This window comes from Alosa alosa, chromosome 7 (genome assembly GCF_017589495.1).
Source record: "Alosa alosa isolate M-15738 ecotype Scorff River chromosome 7, AALO_Geno_1.1, whole genome shotgun sequence".
NCBI lineage: Eukaryota > Metazoa > Chordata > Actinopteri > Clupeiformes > Clupeidae > Alosa > Alosa alosa.
In genome coordinates, this window is record NC_063195.1 from 21,850,241 (window position 1) to 21,861,674 (window position 11,434).

The following is an 11,434-nucleotide window of genomic DNA, read 5'->3' on the forward strand; positions in this document are numbered from 1 at the left end:
CTCCAGTGTGAATAAATTCGGTTGCAGCTTCTATGGGTGGCCTACAAGCACCTTGAGGACTAACATTACCCTGAAACCGTACAGGATGTGTGTTTACGACCTTTCGCGAAAGCACATATTCGTCTGCCAGTACAGCTGCGCTGGAAGGCTTTATATCCTTATGCTCACTGACATAAGTAGCGAAATTTTTCGGGAGGCAGTTTTTAAAATCCTCTAGAATTATTAAGTCACGAAGACCCTCAAACGATGTAATGTCTTGAGAATTCAACGGTCAAACAACAATTATTTTTCACGAATAAACTCTACATATTTCAAGGAGTCGGGTTTTTGGAAATTATGATATTTTTGCCTGTAGGCCTCTGGAACTAACGAGTAAATGCGCAGCACAGCCTGCTTTACTTTCTCATAGTCCGCTGCATCCTCTAATGACAAAGAATAATACGCTTCTTGCGCTTTGCCTACAAATACGCACTGGAGAGTCATGGTCCACACATCGTGTGGCCATTTCAAAACTGTGGCTACTCTTTCAAAGTGAGCAAAGAATTTGTCCACTTCTTTTTCTCTGAATGGTGGAACAACTCTGATATTACACGTTACATCAAATTGACCATTTGGAAGATGAATATCAGATTTGCGTGCTTTTATATATAACTCTTTTAAACAAATCGCCTGTGTGATCTCTAAATCTTTAAGTTTGAGTTCATGTTCCCATCGTTCTCTCTCTCTGTCTGCCTCAAGCCGTGTTTTCTCTCGTTCCTACTCTATCTCCTTCTCCCGTAACTCTAAACGACAAAGCTCCAGAGTGGCTTTAGTAATTGTCGGTGTAGTTGAGCCATCACTTACAGGTGAGCTAAGTCTCAGAGGATCAGGAAGTGTTTTTTCGCCATCGGTAAATATACCACGAGCAGATAAAGCCTCGGTAAGTTGATGAAGAAGATCTGCTTTCACCGGACTACCGTGAACTTCCACTTTATAATGCCCCGCAACTTGTAACAACTCATCGCGTGTGATGTTAGATAATGCGTCCTAGTGTTGGCGACTTAATAAACTCCTCTAAGCTGACCATGGCGAAACTTCAAGGGAAACACAAAGAACACGGAGACAAAAAGTCGAAACCGAAAAAGTGAAGACAATACTGGGCACACTATAAACCGAAACACTGTGAAAAATGCATTAGCGCTTAAACGCATCAATGCCAATTATGTGCGCCTGCGCTGGACAAGATAAAGTTTCCGAAACGGAAAACCTTAATGTGTGTCAAAACCCAATTTCATAAAGCGAATAGGGCAAACAATTTCATATCAATTTCATTTCAAATTCAGCCCCCATTTTTATGTTATGAGTCCATGTCAAAGTAGGGACAGCATAACATAAACAAATTCACCAGAGTCCGGTTGTGCAGGGAAAATGTCACAATTTAATGCAAAGGAACAATTTAGAACAAATTACCAAACAAAAACATGACGATTATTAAGACCAAAGGAAAAACACAAAAAGAAGGACCTCACGCTTACTGTCTAGTTCGGAGGAAGCTTGCCTGACCACAAACACATCACAAAAGAAAAAGTGAGTCTTCCGTGCCACTTCATAACTACACTAACTAACTACTCTAAGAACGTGCTGGAAACCTAAACTAATCGCCATGAATAAACGTATATAGAAATATATTTACATTTAAAGAACTAAAGCTAAACAATAAAGTTTAACGTTTTAAACTAAAGTAGCGCGCCCAGTATGTCGTCCGCAAGAAGGCCAAGCCGAGAGAGAGAGACCGACATCTTGGGATAGGGGCGGTATAAGTACTGGAGGGTGGTGCCAGCCATTACGCATCATCCGCGTGCGTCCACAGCGCAAACACCAAAACTCTGCCTATAGGAGAAACATAAACAAGGGAGAGAAAGCGATACAAGCCCTGCGTAACAACAGTGTCTTAGTTCTCGCTTACTTTCACAAAATCCAAGCATAACAAAGGCAAACAAATTACGTTTATCTGCAAATACAGACCTCCGAAGGTCCATTCAAGTGAATGGAGCATTCTACAGCATTATGAAGAGCCGTGTAATAATAACCCATGATTGCATCATACTTAACTTAATAACCAAATTGGGGTAACCTGAGGTTATATTCTTAAACAGGGCCCAACATTTCTAGTTGTGCATCCCTGGAACTCACACACGGATATGTGAACATTTGAATCTGCGTAAACAACACATTATTTCTAAGAGTGCATGTAGGGCCCCAAAGCTGCAGTCTATACAGCTTGTTTATTTATCAGGGCCAGGCAGTAACTCCAAATTCTTTTTCTGATGACTGAGCAGAAGCTATTCAATGCTTCAGTTAGCTTACAGATAAAAAAAAACTATTTGTTACAGTCTTAAAACCAGACTGCTTATGGTCTAGCAGTTGTGCTGAGATAGAAAATCAGAAACTTGCTTGAAACATCACTAAGAACCTTTGACAGGAAGGGAGAAAGGTCTTCCAATCAGCTGAATTTAGTGTAGGGCAATTCCGCACAAAACTGTCACATCCATAACGGCAACACAATGCCATGGTAGTTGGCGTTATGGATCTGACAGTTTTATGTGGAATTGCCCTGTAGGCCTACTCTCCATGAGCAAATGTGTAACCCTTGCTTGTGTAGCCAGGGACTACGCCCCCAATTGATTACATGGGCCGGCCCCATAATTTACATCACATGGCGTAAATCACTTCCTCATTTAGCCTAGGCCTTAAATCGCTATATGTAGCAGCATTTGGATGGTGCTGTGTTGCTTGGCTCTTTCGGAATATAATCCCCCCCCGGTCGCTGCAAGGAAGGTAAGCCAGGGTTTATTTTGGTGTCCAGCAGACGTTCGTATTAATGCCCCCTTAATTCACATTTATGCATTCACTCATTAGATTGCAGTTTTTGACGGTGAGCTCCCAGCGAACACTCGGCCACATTCCTCCCTTGTCCTAAGCCCCTCGGTCTGCTGATAAGGTGCGTTTTAATTCTTTGAATTTTGACTAGATGATTCAGTGTGTGTGTGCTAGTTTTAATATTATATTCTGGGAATGGTTAACAGGTGGGTTCTGCACTACGACTGGTCGAATTGGCACTCAGTTTAGCGTGGATGCAAGGTAATACCAGCATGTACTGTCATGGGTTGCATTGCGTATCTGTTGCTGTTCAAATGTAATGCTAATGCTACTCTGTTTGCCTTCAGGAAGAGCTACCTATTGCCATTGCTGTTTTGCCTTGTATTTTATTTATGATTTCTACAATTTGTTTTGTTTACGTGTACTATATCTCGCACACAGACGCGGCTGTCTGGGCTGGCTGATTGTGGGTGATCTGTCTTGTTACGCCTGCATGTCCGTGTGCTTTGAGAGGGGGAAGTTTGTGTCTGCGTCTCGGATCATTTTATTGTTTGTTTTGTTTGTGACCAACTGTGTTCGTCTCGTAGATACAATTAAGCTGCATCAGCATCACCCTTAGTGGCTGTAGATCGCCACAGCTGGGGATCGGTCGGGCCCACTGGTGGTTGGGTACTCTTTGCTCCTCCTTATTGGTCACCTGCATGCTTAGTGTGTTTCCTTATAGCGTGTTTGTGTACACTCTTAACTGCGTGTTTGCACCACCCTTTGCTGTGAGTGTGGCTATCAGCGTGTGTGTGACTATTTTTGCACAGGTAAATTGGTGTCTCTTCTGGGTGCTTTCCCTCCCTCCAGTGGCCCACCTGACATACTTTCCCAGCTGGTACAGTATTTCTTGTCCCTTTTTTACACAAGATACATGCATATTTATATTGGACTGTAAACTGTTGTGATTGTGCTTGATTGTAAACTACCTATTTAATGAACTAAATTTAGTGACATCTAATAAAATACATATATATTTTACTATTTCCCTTCCAGCAGTTGATTTGCTTCCAAAAACATTAATAAAACTTTGCATGAACTTGAGAATTGGGTCTCTGCTCTCTCTGTCCATATAAGAACTTGTGTTTTAAGGTGTTATAATTGAGTAGGGTATATTTCCCAGTTTCCCTCTGGGTGGCGTAGTCGGGTTCCTTTGCGTGACTTTGGACTCTTATGGGCCCTGGTCACACTTGTTTGAAAGAAAAAGGAATTCTCCAGAACTGAGTGATGAATTAATAATGTGACGACTGGCGAAAGTAGTGGCTGTGATGATGGATTGCAGAAGAGTGGATGGAATGGGATCCAAGTGGCATGTTGTTGGACGACTTCGCTGAAGAAATATTAAAACTTTATCATTAAGAGGAAAATAATGAATCCAGCGATGCTACCATGAAGGCTCATTCAACCGGGCACTAATCTTAGCAACTTTTTCAGTGGAAAAAATGCGTCAAAGTCATCTGAGGAGGCCGATGAAGGGAATCAAAAAAATGTTTTCTGCTGCCTTTCAACTCTGGTGTTAAGCCTTTTTTAGCAGTGTAACTGAATGAAAAGACAGATCTCTGGTGGATTTACTCCACCTTCACTCAGCAGCTCCAAGCTCGTATAGGCCTACCTACTATGGGTGAGAGGATTTAGAACGAGTGGGTCCAGAGGAAAGCGGGAAGTGTCTGGACCGTCATGAACATCTAGCAACAAGAATGAGAAGTGATGAGTAAAGCAGATCATGTCACCAAGGTGACAGAAAGGCTCCCTGAGACTGGCTTCTGAGATCATGCTGAAACTTAAATGGTAGGAGGAAGAACAACAATTTCCAGGGAATGCACAGAGAATCTACTAGAGGAAAACAACAAACTAATAAAGTATAAGTGACAAATTGTAGCCTGCACCTGTAGTGACTCACCTATGAACGATAAACATATTGTTTCAATAAAATAATATACTGTATAGGCTGTTTGCGTAGGCTATAGCCAGTAATGTGACTCCTATTTGTGCTATAGCCAGTAACTTTGTATAAGGGAGTTTTAAGAAATCCGAGGCCTATATGTAGTATAGGCCTATACATAAAAATTCCTTAATTATCGTGAAGGTAAAAGTCTTCATCAGGGCAAACATATTGTATACGTATACTGTATGTGTATATATATATATATATATATATATATATATATATATACATAAAACACCCACTTAAGAAGCATCACCATCTCGGTATACTCCCACTTAAAAAGCATCACCATCTCAGTATACCCACTTAAGAAGCATCACCATCTCGGTATACTCCCACTTAAAAAGCATCACCATCTCGGTATACTCCCACTTAAAAAGCATCACCATCTCAGTATACCCACTTAAGAAGCATCACCATCTCGGTATACTCCCACTTAAAAAGCATCACCATCTCGGTATACTCCCACTTAAAAAGCATCACCATCTCGGTATACTCCCACTTAAAAAGCATCACCATCTCAGTATACCCACTTAAAAAGCATCACCATCTCGGTATACACCCACATAAAAAGCATCACCATCTCAGTATACCCACTTAAGAAGCATCACCATCTTAGTATACCCACTTAAAAAGCATCACCATCTCGGTATACTCCCACTTAAAAAGCATCACCATCTCAGTATACCCACTTAAAAAGCATCACCATCTCAGTATACCCACTTAAGAAGCATCACCATCTCAGTATACCCACTTAAGAAGCATCACCATCTCAGTATACCCACTTAAGAAGCATCACCATCTTAGTATACCCACTTAAAAAGCATCACCATCTCGGTATACTCCCACTTAAAAAGCATCACCATCTCGGTATACTCCCACTTAAAAAGCATCACCATCTCAATATACCCACTTAAAAAGCATCACCATCTCGGTATACTCCCACTTAAAAAGCATCACCATCTCAATATACCCACTTAAAAAGCATCACCATCTCGGTATACTCCCACTTAAAAAGCATCACCATCTCAGTATACCCACTTAAGAAGCATCACCATCTCAGTATACCCACTTAAGAAGCATCACCATCTTAGTATACCCACTTAAAAAGCATCACCATCTCAGTATACCCACTTAAGAAGCATCACCATCTCGGTATACTCCCACTTAAAAAGCATCACCATCTCGGTATACTCCCACTTAAAAAGCATCACCATCTTAGTATACCCACTTAAGAGTATACACCCACATAAAAGCATCACCATCTCAGTATACCCACTTAGAAGCATCACCATCTTAGTATACCCACTTAAAGCATCACCATCTCGGTATGCTCCCCTTAAAAAACATCACCATCTCAGTATACCCACTTAAAAGCATCACCATCTCAGTATACCCACTTAAGAAGCATCACCATCTTAGTATACCCACTTAAAAAGCATCACCATCTCGGTATACTCCCACTTAAAAAGCATCACCATCTCAGTATACCCACTTAAAAAGCATCACCATCTCAATATACCCACTTAAAATAGGCAAGGATATTAACATTTGGGGTTGATCACAGTATACCCACTGCAGACTACACCACTGGTTTCCACAGTAGTGGGTTTTACACAGTAGTAGTTTTATTTTATTTTTTTTTTTTTGGGGGGCACTGGGCAGAATTATGGTGAAGTGTTTGAAGTAGGAAGGAAACCTCAAGCTGTTTGATGGATTAGTTGAATATCTGTGTGAAGATAGGAACCTGGTGTTTTCCAACACAGGCTTCCAGAGACGCGGTGAGGGCCTGATGCCTATCGGTCATCAGCGATTATCTCTCCACTTCCCTTTCTCTTCTCTGCTTGCTGCCGTTTGCTCTATAGAGGCTCCTCATGGCTGCTGCTGGACCTTCATGTTGGTGCTATCTGTCAGCTGTCTGCCCCCCGCTGAACAGTATGGAATCAGAGCTGTGACGAATGATTATCTGAGTGAACAGCTGATTGGAGTGGAGGTGAGACAGCTGATGTGTGTGTGTGTGTAGGTCAAATGTGTGTGTGTGTGTGTGTGTGTGTGTGTGTGTGTGTGTGTGTGTGTGTGTGTGTGTGTGTGAACAGTATGCCGTTCACTCATATAATCATTTGTCACAGCTCTCAGAGCTGAATTCAGAGCTGTGACAAATGATTATAGAAGTGAACGGCATATTGGAGTGAAAGTGAGACAGCTGATGTGTGTGTGTGTGTGTGTGTGTGTAGGTCAAATGTGTGTGTGTGTGTGTGTGTGTGTGTGTGTGTGTGTGTGTGTGTGTGAACAGTATGTCGTTCACTCATATACACTCTCAGAGCTGTGACAAATGATTATATGAGTGAACGGCATACTGTTCACAGTATGGGAACTCAGAGCTGAATTCAGAGCTGTGACAAATGATTATATGAGTGAACGGCATATTGGAGTGAAAGTGAGACAGCTGATGTGTGTGTGTGTGTGTGTGTGTGTGTGTGTGTGTGTGTGTGTGTGTGTGCTTGTGTGTGGGTTTTTGTGTGTATGTGAGTGTTTTTGTGTGTGTGAAGGTCAAATGTGCATGCATGTGTGTGTGTGTGTTGTGCTTGGTTGAGTGTGAAGGAGAGATTGTGCGTGTGTGCGTGTGTGTGTGGAGACTGATTAGTCTTCCAGTCAGCTACCACACGACACACACACACACACACACACACACACTCTGTCAACGCTGAGGGACAGCTACCACACAACACACACACACACACTCCGTCAACGCTGAGGGACAGCTACCACACAAAACATCTGTCCCCTCTCAATTCTTTGTGAGAAGATGCGTGTTCTTTTCTCCGTCTGTTTCGTTTAACAATACACTGCTGGCCTATTTGTTCTCCTCAAAGGTCAAGCAAGCCAGATTGTTTTGTCTGAGAATATGACGTTTTATTCTGAGGGGAAAACTATTTTCTATCTTTCTACCTGGTTTGTTTTACAATATTTATATTGCCCTATTTTTCTCAAGCAAGCCTTTGTCATGGTCACACTCAGCACACAGGTAACACTGTGAGGTGAAGCACACACTAATCCCGGCGCAGTGAGCTGCCTGCTTCAACAGTTTCGAGGGGACAGTGAGGGTTTGCTCAAGGGCACTTCAGCCGCGGCCCACTGGTCGGGCTCGAACCGGCAACCCTCCGGTTACAAGTCCAGAGTGCTAACCAGTGGGCCACGGCTTCCCAAAAAGCAACACCAAAGAGTTTTTTGTACCTTAAAATAATGTTTCCAAAATCGTTTCAGTGGTTCATCAACTTGTAACAGGGTGAACGGCACTTCTGCATTCGCTTTGCGGCCCTCTATCGGCTATAACCACACTATGTACGTTTGCCAGATCGGGTAGCGGGTCTGTAGTTGGATGGAATAACATAAGAAACTACAAATTTGACTTGCATCTGATGTCGCAATACATCGTACTTTCATAAATCGTGCAACATATTCTACCTTGTCTGTGGAAATCGTTATTGCAAAGCCGGTGCTGGATAAACAAATAGCGTGCGTGTGACAGAGGAAATTTTTTTTGGTGTTGCTTTAAAGGTAAACTATGCAGTATTGGTAATTTCCTTACTGTTTTCTCGGATTTTGCTTCTTTTTTCGCTGGCTCTGTCATGACTAATGTCTGAGAAACTCCATCGCTACCTTTTTCTAGCCGGTGTCTGGCGTGTATGTGTATTTGAATGCAGTAAAGCAATTTGTTATAGGCCTACTCATTATACTTCCTGACACTGAGACCGTCGGCCCGCCGGCCCACAGTTGCAAGGGTGGTTTTTCCGCTCACAGGTGCTAGGGGGAAGCGAGACGGCCACCATTCAACCCGAAAAACGTCATATAACCATTCCAATGACTCTGAAGCTGTTAAATGAAGGTAAATTAAGCTAAAAAACGTGCATATTAAGCTAAAAAACCTGCATAGTGTGCCTTTAACGTGGGGTTACTCACATCGTTCTTCCTGTGTCCAGCTCATTCTCCTGGGCCAGTCAGGTGCTATGGGAGCTATATCATTACTGACACTGGACACACAGAGGGCGTGAGTAAGTGGCCATCTATCATCAGTAGTGCACTACACTAAGAAAGCACTACAGATGTTATACTGTATATGAAGAGTTCAGATGCAAGACCTTCTAAATCTGTCTGACCACGTTTCAATGTGCATTTTATTGTATTTATTAAAATTAGGCTCCTATAGATTTTTGCCTTTAGATCGATATTTCAGACCAGGAAGAGTGGTATTTAGCGGGTTTTGAAGCTAAATTATTTGACAAATGTACACTGCTCAAAAAAATAAAGGGAACACTTGGTCATAGGAGTATAGCATCAAGTCAGTCACACTTGTGGGATATTGATCTGGCCAGTTATGCAACAGAGGTGGCTGTGAATCAGGTTCACCTGCTTTGAAGTCAACGAAATTTACTACAGGTGTACTAGAGGGCCAACTATGAGACGACCCCCAAAACAGGAATGGTTTTACAGGTGGTGGCAATTGGTAATTTTTCCATCTTTATCCTTCTTGACTGATTTTTCACTAGTGTTGCATTTGGATAGTGTCAGTGTTACTACTGGTAGCATAAGCCAGTATCTGGAGCCTACAGAGGTTGCACAGGTAGTCCAACTCCTTCAGAATGGCACACCAATATGTTCCATTGGCAGAAAGATTGCTGTGTCTCCCAGCATATAGTCTCAAGAGCATGGAAGAGATTCCAGGAGACAGGCAGTTGCTCTAGGAGAGCAGGGCAGGGTGGTAGAAGGTCCTTAACCCAGTAGCAGGACCAGTATCTGCTCCTTTATGCAAGGAGGAACAGTAGGAGCCCTGCTAGAGCCCTACAGAATGACCTCCAGCAGGTCACTGGTGTGAATGTCTCTGGCCACACTGTCAGAAACAGACTTCATGAAGGTGGCCTGAGGGCCCGATGGCCTCTAGAGGGACCTGTGCTCACTGCCCAGCACCGTGGAGCTCTTTTGTCATTTGCCATAGAATACAAAATTGGCAGGTCTGCCACTAACGCCCTGTGCTTTTCACAGATGAGAGCAGGTTCACCCTGAGCACATGTGACAGACATGAAAGGGTCTGGAGATGTCGTGGAGAACATGATGCTGCCTGCAACATCATTCAGCATGACCGGATTGGTGGTGGCTCAGTGATGGTCTGGGGAGGCATACTGTACCCTTGGAGGGATGCACAGACCTCTGTGGGCAGGACAACGGCACCCTCACTGCTCTTAGGTATCGGGATGAAATATTCTGACCCTGTACTGGTGCAGTGGGCCTTGGGTTTCTCCTGGTGCTGCTTGATGGCAACATGTGGCAAGATTGTGCAGGCAATTCCTGGAGGATAAATGAATTCCTACCATTGACTGTCCCCCACACTTCCCTGACTTAAATGCAATAGAACACCTCTTGGACATCATGTTTTGGTCCATCCAACACCCTCCTTTCATTTCGTAACACATTAACCAGTCCATATCAGCATAGATATCCAGCATGATGTATCTGATGTGTTTTCAAAGTGTTCCTTTAATTTTTTTGAGCAGTGTATATTATGTGTGAACAGCATTCACTCACCATCATTTTCTCTCTTTTTTGACAGAGGTGGCGTTACGAGGCTTTTGCATCTGAACTCTTCATATGCACTATATTTTAGAATTGATTTAGATTAAGTGTTAGTATAATTTGTATTTTTGTAATTTGTATTTTAGTATATTTTTATATATTGTATTAAGTGTTAGTATAATTTGTATTTTAGTATATTTAGCATATTCTTTATCTTCTACTGTCCTTACTGCTTAGTTGTGTTTTTATATTATATACTTTAATTACTCTTTCTGCTGTTAAAGAATGTGTTTGTGTTGTATGTATGCTGCTGCTGAGACCTTGAATTTCCCCTGGGGATCAATAAAGTATCTATCTATCTATCTATCTATCTATCCATCTATCTATCTATCTATATGTTGGACATGCATCTGTATGCACTACATATGTTGTAGATGCATCACATATAATCTGGAGCAAGCCAAGTGCAGTAGAAAGGACCTGTCACACACACTGGCGTGTTATTACTCTAGACTTTAGATATAAGAGATCTAAGACAAGGGGTGCATTTGCTAGATACGTGTGTGTGTGCGTGTATATACAGGTATTCACAACAAATGGGTATCTTACTGCAGTTTATTTGTTTCATTTAAGATTGGAGATCTAAAAAACTGGTCTTGTAGATGTTCCACTCTGGCCTGAGATTCTAGTGATGGTCGTCTTGTAACAACTCTCCACATGTCTGCAGGGGAAAAAAGAAAAAAAAAACATTTGGATGGTTACTATAAGATTTCCCATATAAATTGTATTTCCTGTTTTCATAACACCTTTAGGTGTTACTGTCAGGACCTACACACTTGCCTGTGTTCTTATGTGGACCTACACACCTGCCTGTGTTCTTATGTGTACCTACACACCTGCCTGTGTTCTTATGTGTACCTACACACCTGCCTGTGTTCTTACTGTATGTGTCCCTACACACCTGCCTGTGTTCTTATGTGTACCTACACACCTGCCTGTGTTCTTACTGTATGTGTCCCT

The 11,434-nt window shown here is 42.3% G+C and overlaps 2 long non-coding RNA genes across 3 annotated transcripts in view; one reads left to right on the forward strand and one right to left on the reverse strand.

Moving 5' to 3' along the window:
- The first annotated feature begins 2,669 nt into the window (after window positions 1-2,669).
- Window positions 2,670-10,095, forward strand: LOC125297955. Of its 2 annotated transcripts, XR_007194131.1 has the most exons (4): window positions 2,670-2,817; window positions 2,899-2,980; window positions 3,066-3,739; window positions 9,887-10,095. It is a non-coding gene; the product is annotated as an uncharacterized LOC125297955 (long non-coding RNA). The 2 variants fall into 2 exon arrangements; XR_007194130.1 differs by lacking the exon at window positions 9,887-10,095 and having other exon boundaries at window positions 3,066-4,276.
- A 920-nt stretch (window positions 10,096-11,015) lies between these two features.
- LOC125297927 overlaps window positions 11,016-11,434 on the reverse strand; it is a 1,047-nt gene continuing 628 nt past the window's right edge. Inside the window, exon 3 of the long non-coding RNA XR_007194127.1 lies at window positions 11,016-11,135. This is a non-coding gene — a long non-coding RNA (uncharacterized LOC125297927). The remainder of the gene's footprint in view (window positions 11,136-11,434) is intronic.